Consider the following 19,238-nt stretch of genomic DNA (forward strand, 5'->3'; position numbering starts at 1 on the left):
TTGTCATTTATCACTTTAATTAATTGGACTTCACAAATTAATTATACAATTTTTATTTTCAAGTTTTTATTTATTTATTGATGGATTAATATTGTTTTATATTTATTGCATTATCTTAGGTTATTTAATATTTTTTCTATTAATGCTTTAGGCACTGCACTTTTGTATTTATTCAGAAATAAGATATACCTGTGCTCTTTTCCCAATCACTAGCATATGTATACAATCAATCTAAAGGGGTGTGAACACATGGTAACACTAGAAATTCTGAACCTGCTGCACACTGCTACATACCCTTTCTAGCAAAGTTTACAATGAAAAAACAGGGATTTTTGGTTCACACATTTTGCAATACATGTTTAAACTGACCAACTGCATCAAAGTAATCCCTCTATGGCCAGTCCCTTACCTACTCTGAAAAATGCAAATGCTACAGTGGATATAGTGCCAATATGGGACAGATAGACAGGTTAGGAGAGATCTGTAGGTTCAGGTCTGGCCACTGATCTCAGTGCAATAGAAATTAGATATATCTGTGCTCAGATCCCAATAGTTTATACATGTATACAATCTATTGTTACCATGTGGTCACACCCCTTTAGCACCTGATGGATTGTATACATGTGCAAGCTATTGAGATTTGAGCACAGGTATTTACAGCATTTTTTTGATGTGGGAAAACATATCAATGTTTGCTGGCAGCTCATGAGAAAAAAAGCTATCTATAGGCAGCAAAGGAGTAATTTTCGGTTTTTAATTTTTGTAAAGTTCTAACAATATTGCCCTGCTTAGCTTTGTATCGTCAATTTACCATCACCCCTGGATGCGCTTCTGCAACCATTTCTATCCATGTACAAATAATCTCATCAAAGCCAATAGATCTTAAATTGTAAATTAAGCATCTATGGGGTGCTGTGTCAAATGCCATAGGGAACTCTAGATACAGCATGTCCACAGGCCTTTGTCCAAATTACAGCTCATTTCCACATAGAATGATAAAAATTTACTTCATATACCTCAGAAATTAAACAAAGCAAACTTTAATCCAGCATAAGCCTGTTAGGTATTCCCATCAGTGAGTTGCAGAGACAGGGACAGGAAAACTGCTTCAGTTTTGACCTGAAAACTCATCTCATATGTGGCGTCCTCTGTAACCTGAAACTCAGACAGTGTAATTTTATTTATTACAGGTATTTGTATAGTGACGTCAATTTATGCAGCATTTTACACATATATATTATAAATTCACATCAGTCCCTGCCCTCAAGGAACTTACAATCTAAGGTCCCTAACTCACATCCATACAGATATTAAGGCCAATTTAGACAGGAGCCAAATTACCTACCAGCATGTCTTTGGAGTGTGGGAGGAAACGAAAATACCCAAAGGAAACCCACTCAGGCACAGGGAGAATATGCAAACTCCAGTCAGGTAGTGTCATCATTGGGATTTGAACCACTGACTCTAGTGCTGCTAGGCAGAAGTGCTAAACGCTTAACCACTGTGGTAATCGCTACACAACTACAGACTATCACAGAGAGAACACCAGTATAGATTATTAACTGGGAACATGTACTGCATTGCTAACTGGAGAGCTTAAAGCTTGGGGAGGATTACTATACCCAGTATGAAATTAGAAGTAGTGATGAGCGAGTTGTCCCAAATTTAGTTTGCTGATATTCGCCAAACCCAACCTGAAATCTGAAAACCCTAAGCAAGCCCTGGAACCACACTGAAGTTTATAGGAGCCAAATCTTTTTAAGGCCAATTTGCAATTGCTAAACAAAAGGGCATGGGTAGTTGCTAAAGGGTTGTTAAAGGGTTAGTTCACCTTTACCAAAAAGCTGCCCATGCAGGTAAGGGGTGCCAGTAGATAAAACAAGCTGTGCAGGCTTGACTTAAGTTGGATAATTGCCTTGCTATAGGTTTAGGCCATTTACATACTGCCCCCCCCCCCAAAGCCTGGCAAAAAAACTCCCACAAATGAATGTTGCTAAGACACTCCCAGTTTTTACTGGTCACCTCCACCATCACTGGAGTGAGCTCTCAAACCCCTGTGCATGTGGGGTCCACTATCTCCTTGATCACATCACCACTGAGCTCAGAGTTACTGCAACAGGGGAGAGAAAGCACATGTGAGTGAGATTGAATCAGCTGGGAGTGTCTTAGCAACATGCCAGCAACAAGGCAGGACAGGATGATGTCATCTTTGTAAGTTTTTCAGCCAGTCTTCAGAAGGTATGTAAATGGCCTACACCTATGGCAAAGGTTATATGTAACTTTAGACCACTGCACGGTTTGTTATTATCTACAAGTGTCCCCTACCCTCATAGACAGTTTTTTTTTAATAAGGGTAAGCTAACCCTTTAAAGGGCAATTTTAAAATACACAATTCATTTTAATAAGATGCCTGAAACCTGCACATGAGGTGGCATGCTTGTAGAATGTACTACAACAAAAGTGACATTGAGAGAAAAAAACTATGGCCATTACACTTCCCAGCTAGCCATTTTTAGATATTGTGGGACATTATATTTTTGACATTGCAAGACATTATTTTTTTAACATGGTAATGAGCAAATCTGCTTTGGTTTGATTCGAGGGCAGGTTTGGTGAACACATCCAAAAATGTTTAAACTAGTCTTTCTCTGTTTTCCATGCTAATAGTCAAGGAGTTGCAAAACAAAGGGCATGGGGAGCCAGGGTGAACATGTAGCAATGCATTTTTAAAAAATACCTTTTGACATTGAGCAGCTTTTTTGATAATGCTGACAGTGAAACATTAAAAATGTAAAATCTCTTAAATAACATGCTTGGGGGAAACCGTAAACCTGCCTGGGAAGTAGCTTACCTCTATGTACTAAAGCAAAAGTGACTTTTACAAAGGAAAAAAATACCATTTAAATCGTCAATCACCAAATGACATTGACATTTTGTAAACGAAGCATCCAGGGGTTCCCTTCATCTTTACCAGACCCTTATCCTAGATGAGGGCCTGGAAGAGATTGTAAGAGGGAACTTAGGATAAAAACACTGTGTGGGGTTGCCCGAAATCCTTGATGAGGGTTAATATGGATTTTAAAGGGGACCCCACAAAAAAAAAGGTTTGGGGTCTCCTCTAAAATTCACATGATGTTATTGAGGGACTGCACACAGAAATATCATAGGGTTCCTCTAAAAATCCATACCAGACCCTATTCCTTGATAAAGGTCTGATATGAATGTAATGCAAACAAAAACAACAACAAAAAAACAACAATATGGGGTTTTAGTATGAATTTTAAGGGAGCATCCCATTCATAAAACAAGCAAAAAAAGTATGAGGTACCCCCAAAATCCATAACAGAAATTTAGCTATTTTTGCATTATTAGTATCACATTTTCCAGCATTGTACAGTAAATTAATTAATTTGATGAGTTATACCCCAACAACCCGCTAACAAAAACCCCAATACCCATGTATGATAATCCTGCTCCGGACCGACTGCCACAACAGCTGACAGCTTCTGGAATTACTGCTGAATGTAAACAAGCTGGTGAAGCTGCCTGGTGTCATTGACCAAGTATGGCTGTAACCATACTTGGTCAGTAGTGTCACTTGGTATTGGCATCTCCTGGATGTCTTGTTTACTATGTGAAACAAGCTGGTGGGTGAGCCAGGAGTCCTTGATGGTGGTAACATTACCACTAAATGAATCAATAAATGAATTCTTGCAGCAGCAGCCAGAGATTCAGGTGGTTAAACAGGCCAGATCTGCTCATTTAGTTTGCCCACTCAGCAGACTAGAGTTTGGGTTGAATTCTCTGTAAAACTGAACTCAAACTCATCCTCTATCTACCAGTAGCTGTGGATGTTTGAGAGAAACTTCCAGCAGTTTAAGGTTGTCGCAAAAAGAACACCAGTATAAGATGGGAAAACGAGCACTCATAGGCTGACTGGAGAAACTTCTTGGATTTAACATATCCAGCATGAATCTACCAGCAGCTGTTGATAGTAGAAAAATCTTCCAGATAAAAAGAGAACAGCTGAACAGAACATGACCACTCTCCTGAGGTGGAGAGCAAAAAAACAGAGAATTGTTGGTTGTGGGGGGGGGGTTATCATTTGTCATTTTTCTATAAGGGCTGCCTGGTGGCAAGGCAGCATAGCCAGGATAGGCTATAAAAGGTGTGACATGATCAATTCTTATTTGGCATCTTTGAACATCATTGTCATGCCAATCTCTATACAGCAGCGATATGCATAAAGGAAATAATCAATAGTAAGGGAAAAGTACAACTCATGTTGCAGCCCTTACAATATTGAAATGACCACACGGTGAACATTTAATCAGTTCTAAATGTAAGATCTTAAGTTATTTACAAATGACAACCATTGTTACTCAGGAAATATATTTAAAGAGATATCAAATACTTAGAATAACTGATTTATCAGAAAAATGTAATACAAGTGCCTACTACTCTACCTACTGCTGATAGTCAGCAGTCTTCCATGACATACCGTGCTGGTCATCTCATGATGACACAATTGAAACTAACTACATTAATACATTAGCATGAAGAGATATAATTTAACAGCAATATGCCCTGTCTGGACATTTGATTAAATCTCTGCCATTCCCTTAACTGGCTGGATGAATTTATAGGAGTGATCCTAATGCCTCATTATGAAGCAATGCTTTAAATATGAGCTAAGTTTCTGTTCTTTTCACAGTATGATCTAGATAGCCGATTAATCTTTTTTATTGTTATTCAGCTTTCCATTTGAATCTCTTACAGCATTTATGTCATTTGAATATGTATTTTTTGCCATTTCTATTAATTTGTTTTAAAACTACCTTGTCACGCAGTCAAAAAAACTGAAAAGTTCTTATTGCTTGATTAACTTTGGTGATGATTTCCTACAATTTTTAACTGTCTTTTTGGTTTTGAAAAAAGAGGGTTATTGAAACAGAAACAAAGTAAGAAAAAACATTAACAGAAATCACATCACTGCTGTCACAATAAGCAGGAAATTGTGATTGTTAGTGAGAAATGGATGTGATTCAAGCATTAGGAGTGATATAATAACTTTGCTTACACAATTTTAATGCAGCTTCTACATGTTTGAAGGCTTTTAAGCGTCAACATTTTAGAGATGAGTAACACTCCAAAGCCAGTCCGATAGCATGGCCAAAATGTTGTTTTATCCACGTGACAGAAAGGGTTAGAGATGCGTAACATTCAAAAGCCAGTTGGATAGCATGGCCAAAATGTTGTTTTATCTGTGTGAACAAATGGGAGTGAATGAGACAATATTTGGCTTCCACAAAAATGAAAAGGCACAAGTCTATTATTTATATTGATTTACAATGCAATCCAACAGCACAATAAAGCTTTAAACACTCTTGTCCCACATAAAGATAAAAAAAATTTTTGCTTGTGTAGGATGTGTGGTTACCCACTTGCCCTCCAGAGGATTTACCCCCCTTCCTGACCAGGCCATTTTTTGCGATACAACGCTGTGTTAATATAACTGACAATTGCGCGGTCATACAATGCTGCACCCAAATGAAATTTATGTAATTTTTTTCCCCACAAATAGAGCTTTCTGTCGGTGGTATTTGATCGTCTCTGCAGTTTTTATTTTTTCCACTATAAAAATAAAAGTCTGACAATTTTGAGAAAAAAAACAATATTTTTGAATTTTTGCTATTAAACGTGTCCAGTAAATGTAAAAAAACAAATTTGGTCATAAATTTAGGCAAAAATGTATTCTGCTACATGTCTTCGCTAAAAAAAAATCCCAATATGTTTAAATTAATTGGTTTACATGAAAGTTATAGCGTCTACAAATGGCAGATACTGGAATTTTTTTTTTATACTAGTAATGGCAGCGATCAGTGACTTATAGCACAACTGCAGGACTGTAGTGGGCATTCTGACACTGGGGGGAACTGACTAACTGTCACTGACATCCCCAGTGACACCTGTACAATGATCAGTGCTAAAAAAGCACTAATGCTGTACTAATGACACTGGGCAGGAAGGGTTTAACATTTGGGGCGATCAAAGGGTTAACTCTATACTGTGTTTTACTGTGTGCTGTGTGTGTGTTCTACTGTGTAAGCACATTGCTTTGTATTGCTTTGCTATGCAGAGCAATGCAAAGCAATGTTCAGGAGCTGACAGGGGAGAGATCTGTATTGTTTACATACAGATCTATCCCCCGTCGGTGATACTCGGCGATCGGGAATCAGTGGCCGGGACCCGGTGATCGACAGGTGAGGCTGCCAATGGCGGCACGGGTAGGGCGCATGCGTGGCTCGTGCACGCCCACTACCCAGGAGTGCGAAATCATGTCTACTGTATACACGTGATTTTGCACAACAGTGCCACCCTGTAGCAGTATTTCTGCTATAGGGCAGCGGAAAAACAGTTAATCAATCACTAATTGGTAAGGTAGCTGATCTGGCAGATGCTGTGACTGTGTATCTAGCTCTTTAGCTCCTTATAAAACCTATGCTCTTTGGTTGTGTGAAAGGTTCAGCAATACAAGTTTTATCATCCTAAGATACATTGTTTGACCTGTGTCCCAGTCCACTTTCATTGTAATATATTCTCAGCTACATTACATGAAGCTCATGCCACATTCCAGAATTCCATACCTGGAAGCTGCTACCAAAATGCAGGGGAAGTTGCAGCTCTAGCACTCCTACCTGTTTATCCCTTTTTCAATAAATCCACCATTGGCTACAATTACAGGAATCAGCAGCTGTGAATGAAATGTTAAGAGCTTTATCATAGTATCTTCATGGTTTTACTGCAGCTGGATTTATACTTTCTGTCTTCTTAGGTCTATTATCTTGTACTGCTCCTCTTCTGCTCCAGGCACCTGATAATTGTTTTAGTTTTTAGTTTTGCAACTAGTATAAGCAGCAACAATTCTCTTTTTCATATCAATTAGTAAGTTATGGACACTGGATAGGGGGAGATTAGTGTATGGCTTGTAGCACTGGCAAGTCTAGTAAAGTAGATGTAAACCCTTACCAAATGTCTGGCAGATAGCAGGTAGCAGATATTGTTTAATCACTGGATAATATGTAAGCAGCTTGGTTAGGCTGCAGTTTAGCAGTGAGGGAGCAATATGTTTACCCTCCCTCTTTTTCTCCCATGCTAAGAGGACCATTCAAACCCAGGGGCGGACTGACCATTTGGAAACTCGGGCACTGCCCAAGGGCCCGGGGTCAGTAGGGGCCCCATGAGATGCCCCTGGTACCTTTTCCATAGGCTTTTTTGAGTTTGGGCAAGGGCACAGGGGCCTCATGATCCCCTATTGCCCGGGGGCCCCATGAGTTGTCAGTCTTCCCCTGGTGGTGGGTGTACTGTAGCACATTGCGCATGTGCTCATTTCTGTGTGTTTTTCATTTTATTGGGCTGCCCTACACTTGACAAATGTGACAAGGAAGCTCAAGTATCTTTTTGAGCTTTGTTTAACTGTGCATTTTGTGTTTTTCACACGCAAAACTGTGCATCTTCTTACCGCATTTGAGGTGCCATTAACAATTAATTACACCGAAAGCTTGTCATATGTTTTTTATATCAGTATCACAAGATATTTATGAAGACAAAAATGCAAATAAAAATAATCACTCTAAGTAATATAAGTAATATTATCATGTTAAAGTTTGTATGTGATCTGAATTGTTGGGATATCTACTTTTAACAAACTATGCTTAAGGTCTTTGAAATGCAGTGCCTGGGTACGTTTTTTTAATATTTTCTGTCTGTGTTCATGAATCTGGACCAATATCTGTCTGCAACCCCTGATTGATAGCCAGCTCTTCAATTGTCAATACCTTAGCTACTTTTTTCTATTAATTGGATTTTTATTATTTTTTTAGATAACTTTTGGATAACTTTCAGCTTGGGACGATAAAACTATGTTATGCAAATGATCATGACAATCTATTCAAGAGCTGCCTTATTCCACAGCATCCTTAAAAAAACATGTCAGAACACTGTGGACCCAAAATATAGCACACCCCTCACCCCAGGTTCACTGCAACACTCTTCTGTGTCTCCATATACTACATTTCCCAAAAATAGCCTATACCACTTCGACATAGTTTGGTAAAAATTGGCCAGAACCAGGACAGTATGTGAACATGATTAGACAGAATAGGCTAAAATGTGGAAACACAAACAAGGCACTGAACTTGAGGAAGGAGAATGTTTTCTATAGTTCCTCACCAAGTATGAATCATTTTTTTCCACAGTCACAAAGAATTAAGAACAGTAGGGGAGGAAAAGGAGTAAGAAAAACAGTATGAAAAAGAAGTGTTTGTGTTGGGGGAGAAGTTTCTCATTAGAAATATTTGGCTCAGCACCTTCTACCTTCATGTGGGAGCACCTCTGCAGCTCTTCTTTTAGGGTTGCCTATCATTTTTTTTTTACTGACCTGATTTGATGAAGGGTGGGCAGCCTATGGCCATACTCCTCTACACCTAATTTTGCTACCTGGCCTTCCCCTTGGCCATAGGATTTACCCTTTGAATTTAATGCCACCTGTCCATCCCCCCGTGTTGTGAAAGAGCAGGCAGCCTATGGCAGCAGCAATTTTAATGATTAAGGCTAAATATTAAAAATGCAATAACATGCCTGGGGTGCCCATAACCTGTGTATGTTTACAATGCTTACAACCTACTACTGTAAAACTGGCATTTACAAAAAAAAAGCCACTAAGATTTTGAGTAAATGACAACTTTGGCCGCATTATTCTGTTTGTAAACAAAACCGGGGATTCCGAGACCTTTATCCTAGGTGAGGTGAGGGTCTAGTATGGATGTTGATGGGGAACACCACACAAAAAAACAAATTCTGTACTAGAGTCTTCAACACTGGTATAGATTTTAAACAGGAAATCCATGCAAAAAAAATGTGGACCCCCCTCAGAGTTCATACCCAGACACTCATCTGAACATGCAAGCTGGCAGGTCAGGAAAAGAGGGGGAAGCAAGCATACACATCCCTCCTGAACCATGCACTTAACATGAGGAAGGTACCTTGTCAACAGGGACCTTGGCCAGTGGTTGTGGGGGGGTCTGCTGGAGGGGGCTTATTGGAATAAGGAAATACCCTATAAAAAAGGGGAGCTCCAAAGTTTTTGACAAGTCCTTTATTAAAAATAAACCCCCCCGAATAATTCCACAGTGTACATCCATTCTCAATCACAACAAACATGGCTGCTGGCACCTGCTGCCATCTTAATAACCATAAACAGCAGAATAGGGAAGCTGTTATGTTCAGTAATGTTAAAAAATGCTACTGTATATGAGATTTGACTCCCACCAAATCACTACTGTAAATCGATGCCTATTTTATTGTTAAATATATTGTGGCTTTATGAATACGCCATATTTGCCTAGAATGTGATGCAATTTTAATGTTTTAAACAATTTTTTCCTAATAAATGTATGAATTTTAATTCATAAGGTTTAGGTGTACATTGTATACTAATCTAGGTGCGCCTTAAAGTCCAACATATAGTGGTTTCCTTTATTATTTATTACACAATTTGAAAACATATTATAACATTTTGTGATGAAATATTATTTGTAATTACCAGGAACCTCCGTATTTGTTATTCTCAATCCATATACCATTGCTTCACTGATTACTTTAAAGATATAAATCAGACACATTGGGGTTTATTTACTAAAGCTGGAGAGTCCAAAATCAGCCTCCCTTCTGCATAGAAACCAATCAGCTTCTAACCTCAGCTTGTTCAATGAAGCTTTGGCAATGAAACCTGGAAGCTGATTGGTTTCTATGCAGAAGGGAGTCTGATTTTGGACTCTCCAGCTTTAGTAAATAAACCCCATTGTGTTTTTATATCTCCTTATATGCCATTTTGAATTTCAAAGTATACGGTGGGATGGAGATAACTTGATGTGTTTTTCAGACAGCTAGATCTGCTTCATCAGGAAGAAAGGAGGTAGATATCAATGAACTCTACTTTCTACTAAAATAAAAAAAAATGTCCAGCCAGCCAGTATTCCCATGCAAGACTATGCATACTTGTTAATAATGTACTGATGCACTTGGACATTGTATTTACATAGTAACAGACATTTTTGAGCTAACCCACAAGAAATTGTAGTGCTTGAGCTTTCTGAGATACAAAGATCGTACAAAGAGATGCTCCGTCACAGTTTGTTTAAATATGAATGACTATAATGTCCACCTTCAAGCTCAAAAGGTTTGAACAGGGGCAGACTGACAACTCATGGGACCCCCAACTGGCTATCACAGAGGTCACATGACCTAAAAGCCCTCCTCCGCCTCATGGCTTTTAGAACTCTTAATGGACTAGAAGGCAGCTGGCATGAAGGGGTGAAAGCGTTAATAAACCCAGGACCCTGCATTCACTATATCCTATATCCATGGAATAGAGCACTGGAAGGCTTTGTTTAGATCAGCAAATTACAACAAAAAAACTTGACATGTTTCACGTGATTTTGCATTTCCGGGTAGGGGTCATTCGTGGCCGTGGCTGTCAATCACCGGGTCCCAGCTGGTGATTACTCGCCAGTGCCAGTGATTACTGAGGATCTCCGACGGGGAGGAGAACTGTTTTGTTTACTAACAGTTCTCCTCCCTGTCAGCTTGGGCACACTGTTCTGGGCACACATTGAAGCACACAGACACTGCCCCATTGTAAAACACACCCAGCGCACAGTTAACCCTTTGATTGCCCCTCAAGTTAACCCCTTCCTTCCCTGTGCCATTAGTACAGTGTCAGTGCTTTTTTTTTAGCACTATCTGTTTTGCTGTTACTGATCCCCTGCCTGGTTTCTAATTTAATATCTTAAATGTTGGTGTCACTGGGGATGTCCAGTGAAATTAAGTCAGTTCCCCCAGTGTCAGAATGTCCACTGCAGTCCCGCTATAAGTTGCTGATAGCTGCCATTACTTGTAAAAGTTAAAAAAATAAATAAATCTCAATATATATACCTCCATTTGTAAACGCTATAACTTTCACGTAAACCAATTAATTTACATGTATTGGGATTTTTTTTTAGCAAAGAAATGTAAAAGAATACATATTGGCCTAAATTTATGAAGACATTTGATTTTTTAAATTTTTTTACTGGACATGTTTAATAGCAAATAGTCAAAAATATTGTTTTTTCTCAAAATTGACGATTTTGTTTTTATAGTGCAAAAAATAAAAACTACACAGGCAATAAAATACCACCAAAAGAAAGCTCTATTTGTGGGGATAAAAGGACATAAATTTAATTTGAGTGCAGCATTGCATAACCACGCAGTTGTCTGTTAAAATTACACAGCGCCATGATGCAAAAAATGGCCTGGTCAGGAAGGGGGGTAAATCCTCAGAAGGGCAAGTGGTTAATATAGCATGTTGCTACTACAAAGGCATTCCAACTAAGAGTCATCTACTAAACTCTCGTATATATGACATAAGTAAAGACAGATGTAGAAAGTCTGATACATAGAATTTGTTTACATGCATCCTATAATAAACTATTGCTTTTGCAGAGAATGTTATGATTATCATGTAACAATTACTGATCGCATGCAATTGTTTTGAAAAAAATATTTGAGATGTTTTACTTTATTTTGTTCTCTATTGTTTCAGGTTTGCTTTTTGAAAAGGAGGCAATAGGAGATATTTTATCTGATGAATTTTTCTACTTTTTGTAAATGGGTCAATTACTGTTTGATGCAGTTGGTTTGACTGAATGACCTTAATTACTTTCTGTTCTGTATATGAGTTTAGTATGTTAATAAAGCTTTCCCATTCTCCAAAAAAAGTTTTACCTTTCTGTCTTTGCACGGCAATGTTTCTTTTCCATCTGTTTTGAATACATATTTTATTGTTTTTAAGAAAAGAAAATGAAAGATGAAGGTTTTGTATTAAACTATTTTTGAAGCATGAACGTCAAAAATAATGCATTTAATTATTCACTTTCTTTTCTTGTTTACCTCAGTATACTCCATTTGTATGAAAAAGGAGGACTTGGGAAATGTTTAAGGAGATAGTTGTATACCCTGTTTTATTTTTATTGGGCACATGAATTTGTATTTTTATTTTGTGATTAAAAGTGTAAAACCCCTCAAAGCAGTATTAAACGTCTGTACAAACTAACCATTTTTTTTTTAATTTCAGATAACCTATCTTGCATCTTATTGAGTAATTGGACAGAAATGTGGCAGTTAAGATATTAAATTAGAAACCAGGCAGGGGATCAGTAACAGCAAAACAGATAGTGTGTAGAATTTAGTAGACAGACAAACTAAAAATAGAAAAAAATATGAGTAGGGTTGGTCAGTTAAAAAATTATAGATCTTCTTTAAAGTAGAACAATGCTCTGCACTAAGAATCTGTGCATTCTGGCAGCTGGAATCACAAGTGGTCTGGACATTTCTTTTGTCATTTAATTGCACAACCAATGATAATATGTGGCTAGGAGCAGATAATCACCCATAGATGCAAATTGTCTCTGTTCAGGACTGACCATCTGCCCCTAACTACAGTACAATGATGATGACATTGGGTCATAGTTAAGTTAGTAAATGATAGGTTAGGTCTAACCAGTTAGGTTAGGTCATGAAGCAGGTTGTATGCAGGTACACATTTGGGTAACCTGGAATGATTTCAGTGTTTCAAACTTACTAAAACTGATGCCATTGACACGAGCCTAAAGCTCCAAGTTTGCTTTTGAGGAATATGTAAACCTATTCACTAAAAGTTTCACTTTAAATGTTTTTGAATCTTCATTCAAGCTTTCATTAAAGTAATACTCGTCATCCTCCAATAAAGGTCTTTGTTCCGGCACTTCCTGTTTTTTTTCTCCTGCATTGTCACCCTGTTACAAAAGCGTCTGATGGAGACTATGATTGACTATTTCAACACACCCTATATATCGTTTACTGTTGTCAATAGGGATGAGGTTTGGATTCAGGTTGAACATACATTTGATCTGAACCCCAGCTGTTTGAAGTTTGGGAAAATGGCAAATCAATGTGGCCATTCTCAGCCATATATACCAACTACTATTAATTAATTTCCTGGCCTTTGAATTGTGGGAAGGTGGTCTAAAGGGGTCTGTATTGGAGACTTTACCTTTGTATCAGCCTACTCCCTAAAAAAGCCAGGGTTCACAGTGCACATCAGCATTTTTCAGTGTGTGTTGAAGATTTGGAGTAGATAGGGAGAGAAGACAGAATGTTTGCAGGGAGTGATAAATGCTACTGCTGTATAGTGCTGAAAAGTAATAAATACATTGCAATAAACAGTACTGTATTCTGGTACATTGGTGCATTGTGGTGAATTGAAATGGAGTCAAATACATCATCTTTTCACCCCCCCCCCCACACCGTGTATCCCTCACAGTGCACAGACCCAACAGACCTTTTAAGCCTGAATTTTTATGTGTGCTAGCAGTAACTTCAGTTGCTGTTCAGCTGCTGTCCCATTTCCTCCCACCATGCAGTATTTTTGGTATTTTATTGGAATTTCTATGTCTTTCAGTTAGGTTTAAAACAAATCACAAAATATAATTTGTAAGGTTGCGGTTTAGTGTTTTTGCGGTTGGGAACGGTGTTTTAGTGGTTGGCTTAACTATTTTAGGTTTTTGTTATTTGAGAGAGGTATATTTTATTTTAATATCTTTACTAAGGGGTCCTTTTTTTCAGGGTTAGTAGCGTAAACTTGTTCTAGAAATAAGTAAAGCTGCCTTTTGGTTGCAGCACATCACCACATGATGGTGCAGTTTAATGCACAATCACCACACAGGTAAGTTCACAAAATCACCACATTCTTAAAGTGTTACTAAACCCAGGACCCTGCATCCACTATATCAGGTCTCCCACAGTACACAGAACATGGAAATGCAATTATTTTTGTAAATTTAAACTGCTAAAAACCTTTTCTCATCATCAGTTAGAGCAGTTTTGAGACTTCTATCAGTGTCCATCTGAGCTGGTTAAGGCTTGTAGGAGGAGTTTTCATTCTCCTCCACTGCCCTCTGAGATTGCATAACCCCTGACCTTTTTATACAATGTAGATGATTAACCCCTAGGTTCCACAGTGAGTATAACAAGCATGCTTTACTGCATATACAGACTGACTTTACTGTTGTGGGTTTAGTAACACTTTAAACAATTAATAGGGGGAAACAAGGTCAGTTTTATCATGAAATGAAGATGAGAGTGTATCAAAACCTAAGTTGTCTGCAATCACATGGTTAAGACACTGCCTCCGACTACTGTCTGCAGCCTGGCCTGCCTGTTGTGGTTGGAAAATGAATTAAAAACACCACAGAGGCACACACTACTACTGCTGCTCCTTCCTTCAGGGATCTGAGGATTGAAGGGTGAGAGGGGATGCTGACTCTGTCTGGAAATGCAGCCAACAGATTCTCCTGCAGCACTTCCTAATGGCCTTCTACACCTGCTTACACATAGTGTGCATGGAGTCTGTACAATATTTCCAGATGTTGTCTCAGAAATAATACACTGCTTTGTTTCACAATAAAACCTGCCTTTTCTCCCCAACTGGAATTGCAGCCTGATAAAGCTGCTTAATACTGTACATTGACTGTACAATATTTCTATATATAGTCTAATAAATAATACAGTCATTTTTTTTCATTATAAAGCCAGCCTCATCTCTCCCTCTTACATTGTGGCCAAATAAAGCTGCCTACATCCTGCAAAGTGGCTGTACATGGCTGGCTATTGTCTCTAAAATATTACATTCTAGATTTTATTTAATAGTGAAAAGGTTTTCTCTCCTTCTTACATTCTGTCCTATTAAAACGTGTTATATACTGTGCACTGATGTTTCAAAGAAGATGCAAATCTTGGTGAATTTAGGTGTGGTTGGAGGGAAGACTTTTTACATGTGATTGCTGCTGATGTGTGTCCAACAGCCTATTTACAATTACAATCATAACAGGCAGAATGTGCGCTTTAAGTAGAACTATTTTATAATTTTTTGCTGCCTGCAGTTTGTTTCTTTTCATAGTTTGTCACTAAGTCCATATGCATTTCACTGCTAAGTGGGTTCAGTGTATTCTCATAGGACATGTTTCCCAAATGTTGCTTGTTGCTATTTTTTTTTAAATTTAAAATTTTAATGTGTAATGGAGTTACATTTTATTTTGAACAGAATATCAATGCTTTATTCCAAGCAAGATTATTTCAATGATACTGTATATTCCTCTGTGGCAGCAAAAAAGACACTTCTGTCCTGCTTTTAATTCAGGTGATTTAATTGCTTGAAACTAATCCACTAACAGCCTTGCCATCCCTGCTCCTGTATTCACTTAAAAGGTTTTATGAGTAAATTAAAAATGTACGGTAATTAAAAAATAAGTTAAAATAAAAAAAGCTAATCTATAAATAGTCTAAAAAATGTAAACATACAAACAAATCAGCAGAAAATGCCAAAATGGTTGGGTCTGGATTAGACATGTTCACGCTAGAAATTTAAATTTTGTTTCATTTTGGATGTATTTGTTCATTGAAGAGTTTTGTTTTGTCATATTCGCAATGTTGAACCAATTTGTTTTTGGGATTTTTATTAGTTATATTTGGAATTAAGTTAATATATTCACTGGTCTGGGTGGATCAAAAAATTTAGCAATTTTTTCAGAAGAGTGCTATATATTTCAGGTGGATTCGATATATAATGGAACTATTCAGCTTCATATTTTCGGATGCAGCAGAATAAATAATGCAAAATTTGGCAGCCACAAATTTTTCAAACCTAAGAATTGCATTAGACTGTGGAACTCAACTGACTGTGACAATTCCAAATTCAATTCAAATCACAAATTTACTTGAATCCAAATGATCAAATTAATTTTAAGATTTAATTAATTTCCCCATGGGTCTAAACTACTATTGAATCAATGAGTCAATGAATGTTTTTCGAATGAAACAAATACATTTGTTAATTTTTGTTATAACTTTTTCTAGATTTGTTTTCATTCATTACTATGTCCATTTGGAGATTCGTATACATCAATATCTCTGAAAATCTAATTCTTTTCCAACAAAAATAATTTTATTACATTGGCTTTTCACTCATTTTAATAGTATTAAATCTGTGTCACAGATCAGCAATAAAGTAGATCTGCTTCCTGTGGTTGTATTAGCTTGTGGTGTCTCTTTGATTTTTACAACATACTATATTCTAAAACTGGAAGATATTACTGTCTCTGGAACTCACCTGCTGGTGTTCATAGCACCTACAGGTTAAGTCCCTGCCCATTCTATCAATTAAGCTTACTATTTAGCTGTGCTCAGTCCAACACTTGTTGCCCAAGCATTAGGTTTATTTCCCAGCCCCAGTTCATGGTATTTCCTGCATTCCTATTTCTCTGTTTACTCCATTTACTACACTTATTCGGTGGGCACTCTGACCTTTGGCCTGTCCTCATTTTTTATATTGGCTGTCAACTGGGTACAATGCTCTGATTCAATCCCTCTTCCGCTGCCAACTGCACAGTTGTGTCTAAGTGCCACAACTTGGTACACACACCAGTAATGTCCATTACTTGAGCAGTGGTCTGGAGTGTGTCCTTAGACTTTTCTTTTACGGATAACACCCTCTCAAGCCAGGGGCATATCTACCATGAGGCAGAGAAGGTGTTTGCCTTGGGTGGCATTTTTCAGGGGGGTGGCACCACCCCATGGAAGAAGGGACACACATTGCCATGGCCACTGAAAAGGCAGTATCACCGGGCCTCCTGTAAGGGGCTTAAGCCCTGTCAGTCCAAGAGGGGAACCCGGGCAGCTGACAAGACCATTTGCAGCTGCAAAGCTACATTCATTTTCACAGTCTCCTGTCATTTTCTTACAGAGCCGGCTCAGTGATCTGATATTAGCTGCATTCTTCACTCTTCTCTCCCAGTCTGACTCGTTCATGTTCCCTTCTATTTACCTCTGATTGTAACTTTGTTTCTCAGCCTTCTTCCTTCCAGATTTTTGCCCTACTCACTCTCTCTCTCCGATATTGTCCCCCTTCCCACATTTCTGCAATGAGGTTCCAATCTTTCTCCCTGATATATCTGGTGGTGTCTTGGTGTCTTCCTGCTGTCCTTCACTCCTGTACTCGTTCCATCTAATTCATCCTGTCACCTGTCTTCTCTGTTCTTTCCCCCTTCACTCTGCCTCCCTGACACAGTTACAGCTGACTAGCTGAATTCTGTAGATGTAGATGTCTTTTTATCTTCTCCCAGCACAGCTTATTGTTATTTATGTGATTGGGCTTCCCACTCTTCTCCCCAGTCTGGTTCCTTCACTGCTTCCAACCTCTCATTCCTCTATTCTAAACAATTTTGCTTCTTCTTCCTGCTACACTGTCATCATCTGTTCCCTCTGTAAATCAAAGTATCACTGCTCAACTCCTATTTAACTGTTTACTAACTGATCTAGTCAGGGGCATATTTACTGTGAGGAAAATAAGGCATTACCCCTGGGTGGCATTTTTTGTGGGAGGCACCGCCCCCTGGAAGAGGGGACTCACGTGGCAGGTGACAGAAGATGGGGACCAGGTCAGGCACTGCCTGAGCTCCACCATGGGATCTCAGAGAGGCTGAGGGTGTAGGTAGAGACCAACTCTTGTTCCTGCACAAGGGCAACACTGGGAATAGCTGGTGATTTTTCATTCTGGAGAGGGGCAAGTGAGTGCTGGAAGAAAGCATCTCTCTGTGGCTCTGGGGATGGCCGGCTGCTTTTCCTCTGTCTCTCCTCTTTTTTTTATTTGGGAGGGGCGCCCGATTTTTGGGTTATCTAGGGCAGCACAAAAACAAATTACAACATGGATATAACACTGAAGGCCCACTATCCAATATTTCAGCTACAATCTGGTTCTTTCCTGGCCTTTTCACCTAATGACCCATTAGGCTGTCTCTACTCTCATCTAAAAGTTGGTATTCCATGGTGCCCTCAGTAGTCCAGTGTAGTTTTTTTTTTTGCTTTTTCTTTTTTTGCTGCAAGGCATATTGCTACTATTTACCTTTTAGTCATTTAACTGTTCTCTTGACTGACTGTTATTAAATCATCCTTTTGATTTTTATTGCTACACTATACATTTTTTTTTCTGTACTGGATAAACTCTTTTTACTTGATGGCTTTAATAAGAGAAATCTCATCATTGATCTGCTTCACTACTCTGTTGTATGTGTAAATTAATATTTTGTCTTCTACATGCATGTGAAGGCTAATATTATGAGGTTGCTTCTTGTACAATTCCTGTCTGAGCACTCCTGGAAGTTGAGACAGGGTCTGCAAGGGTGATGGAAAGGCACAAGTGCCAGGGTGCCGACACTGCGGACTGGAACCTGACAGTGCTAAGATACAGGGAGCAGAAGTACAGCTGGTAGCACACTTAGGATGTGCCAAGTTCAGTTAAAGGTGGAGTAGAGTCCCAAGCCAGGTCTACTAGCATCCAAGTGGGAAGACATCAAGTTGTAGGCAGGATCAGAATTAGAAACAAGCAAAGGCTGGCAATGAGCAGGCCATGAGGTATGAATTCACTATGCAGGAACATAGTGAGTAACTCCACATGTGCATGTGCATGCCTATACATGCTAGCAACGATACATGTACACTTAGACTTATATACCCACAAAAATGTGCACTCTTATGCACATGCATATTAGCCTGACAGCTGGTAAAATGTTCCTGAAACATTTGAAACACCAGTAGCCACCTTTTCCATGATTCTATTAATGTTCTCCCTCCATATTGTCAGAAGAGCCCAAGAATGCAGTTGAAGACAAATCCAAAATCTGTTCTACATCAGAGAACCATGTACATATAATGCCAAAAAATTCCCCTTTTGGCCTTTATCAACTCTGCAAGGCCAGTGACTGAGCTGACAGCCTTATCTTGCAAGGATAAAGGGGGATAAAATAGAATTTAGGCTTTTAAAAAAATAGTACCCAGGTTTCATTGTCATCCATGTATGTGTTTGCTGCAACAACACAGGGATGGCATTATAAGAAAATAAAATACTACCTTATCTTGCAAAACTTTAGCCTATCATACAACTTTACACCTTGTTTTTTAATAAAGGGCAATTACTAAAAGTAATGGAATCTATGGAAAATGGGGGGGTGCTTTGGTGCACAGAGCTGTACCGCACCAGTATGTGGGAATGTGCTACACACAAAAGGCAGCTTTGCCTGTGTCAGAAACAAGTATCAAACCAAAGA

At 38.6% G+C, this 19,238-nt stretch overlaps 1 long non-coding RNA gene across 5 annotated transcripts in view; it reads left to right on the top strand.

The window, feature by feature from the left end:
• Positions 1 to 12,127, top strand: part of LOC149470365 (uncharacterized) — a 102,361-nt gene extending 90,234 nt beyond the window's left edge. For all 5 annotated transcript variants that reach the window (XR_016309144.1, XR_016309145.1, XR_016309142.1 and 2 more), the window contains one exon: positions 11,645 to 12,127. This is a non-coding gene — a long non-coding RNA (uncharacterized LOC149470365). The remainder of the gene's footprint in view (positions 1 to 11,644) is intronic.
• Positions 12,128 to 19,238: the final 7,111 nt, after the last annotated feature.

Source organism: Staurois parvus, unplaced genomic scaffold (assembly GCF_062004578.1).
Source record: "Staurois parvus isolate SC_StPar_1 unplaced genomic scaffold, SC_StPar_1.0 ptg000048l, whole genome shotgun sequence".
Taxonomy (NCBI): Eukaryota; Metazoa; Chordata; class Amphibia; order Anura; family Ranidae; genus Staurois; species Staurois parvus.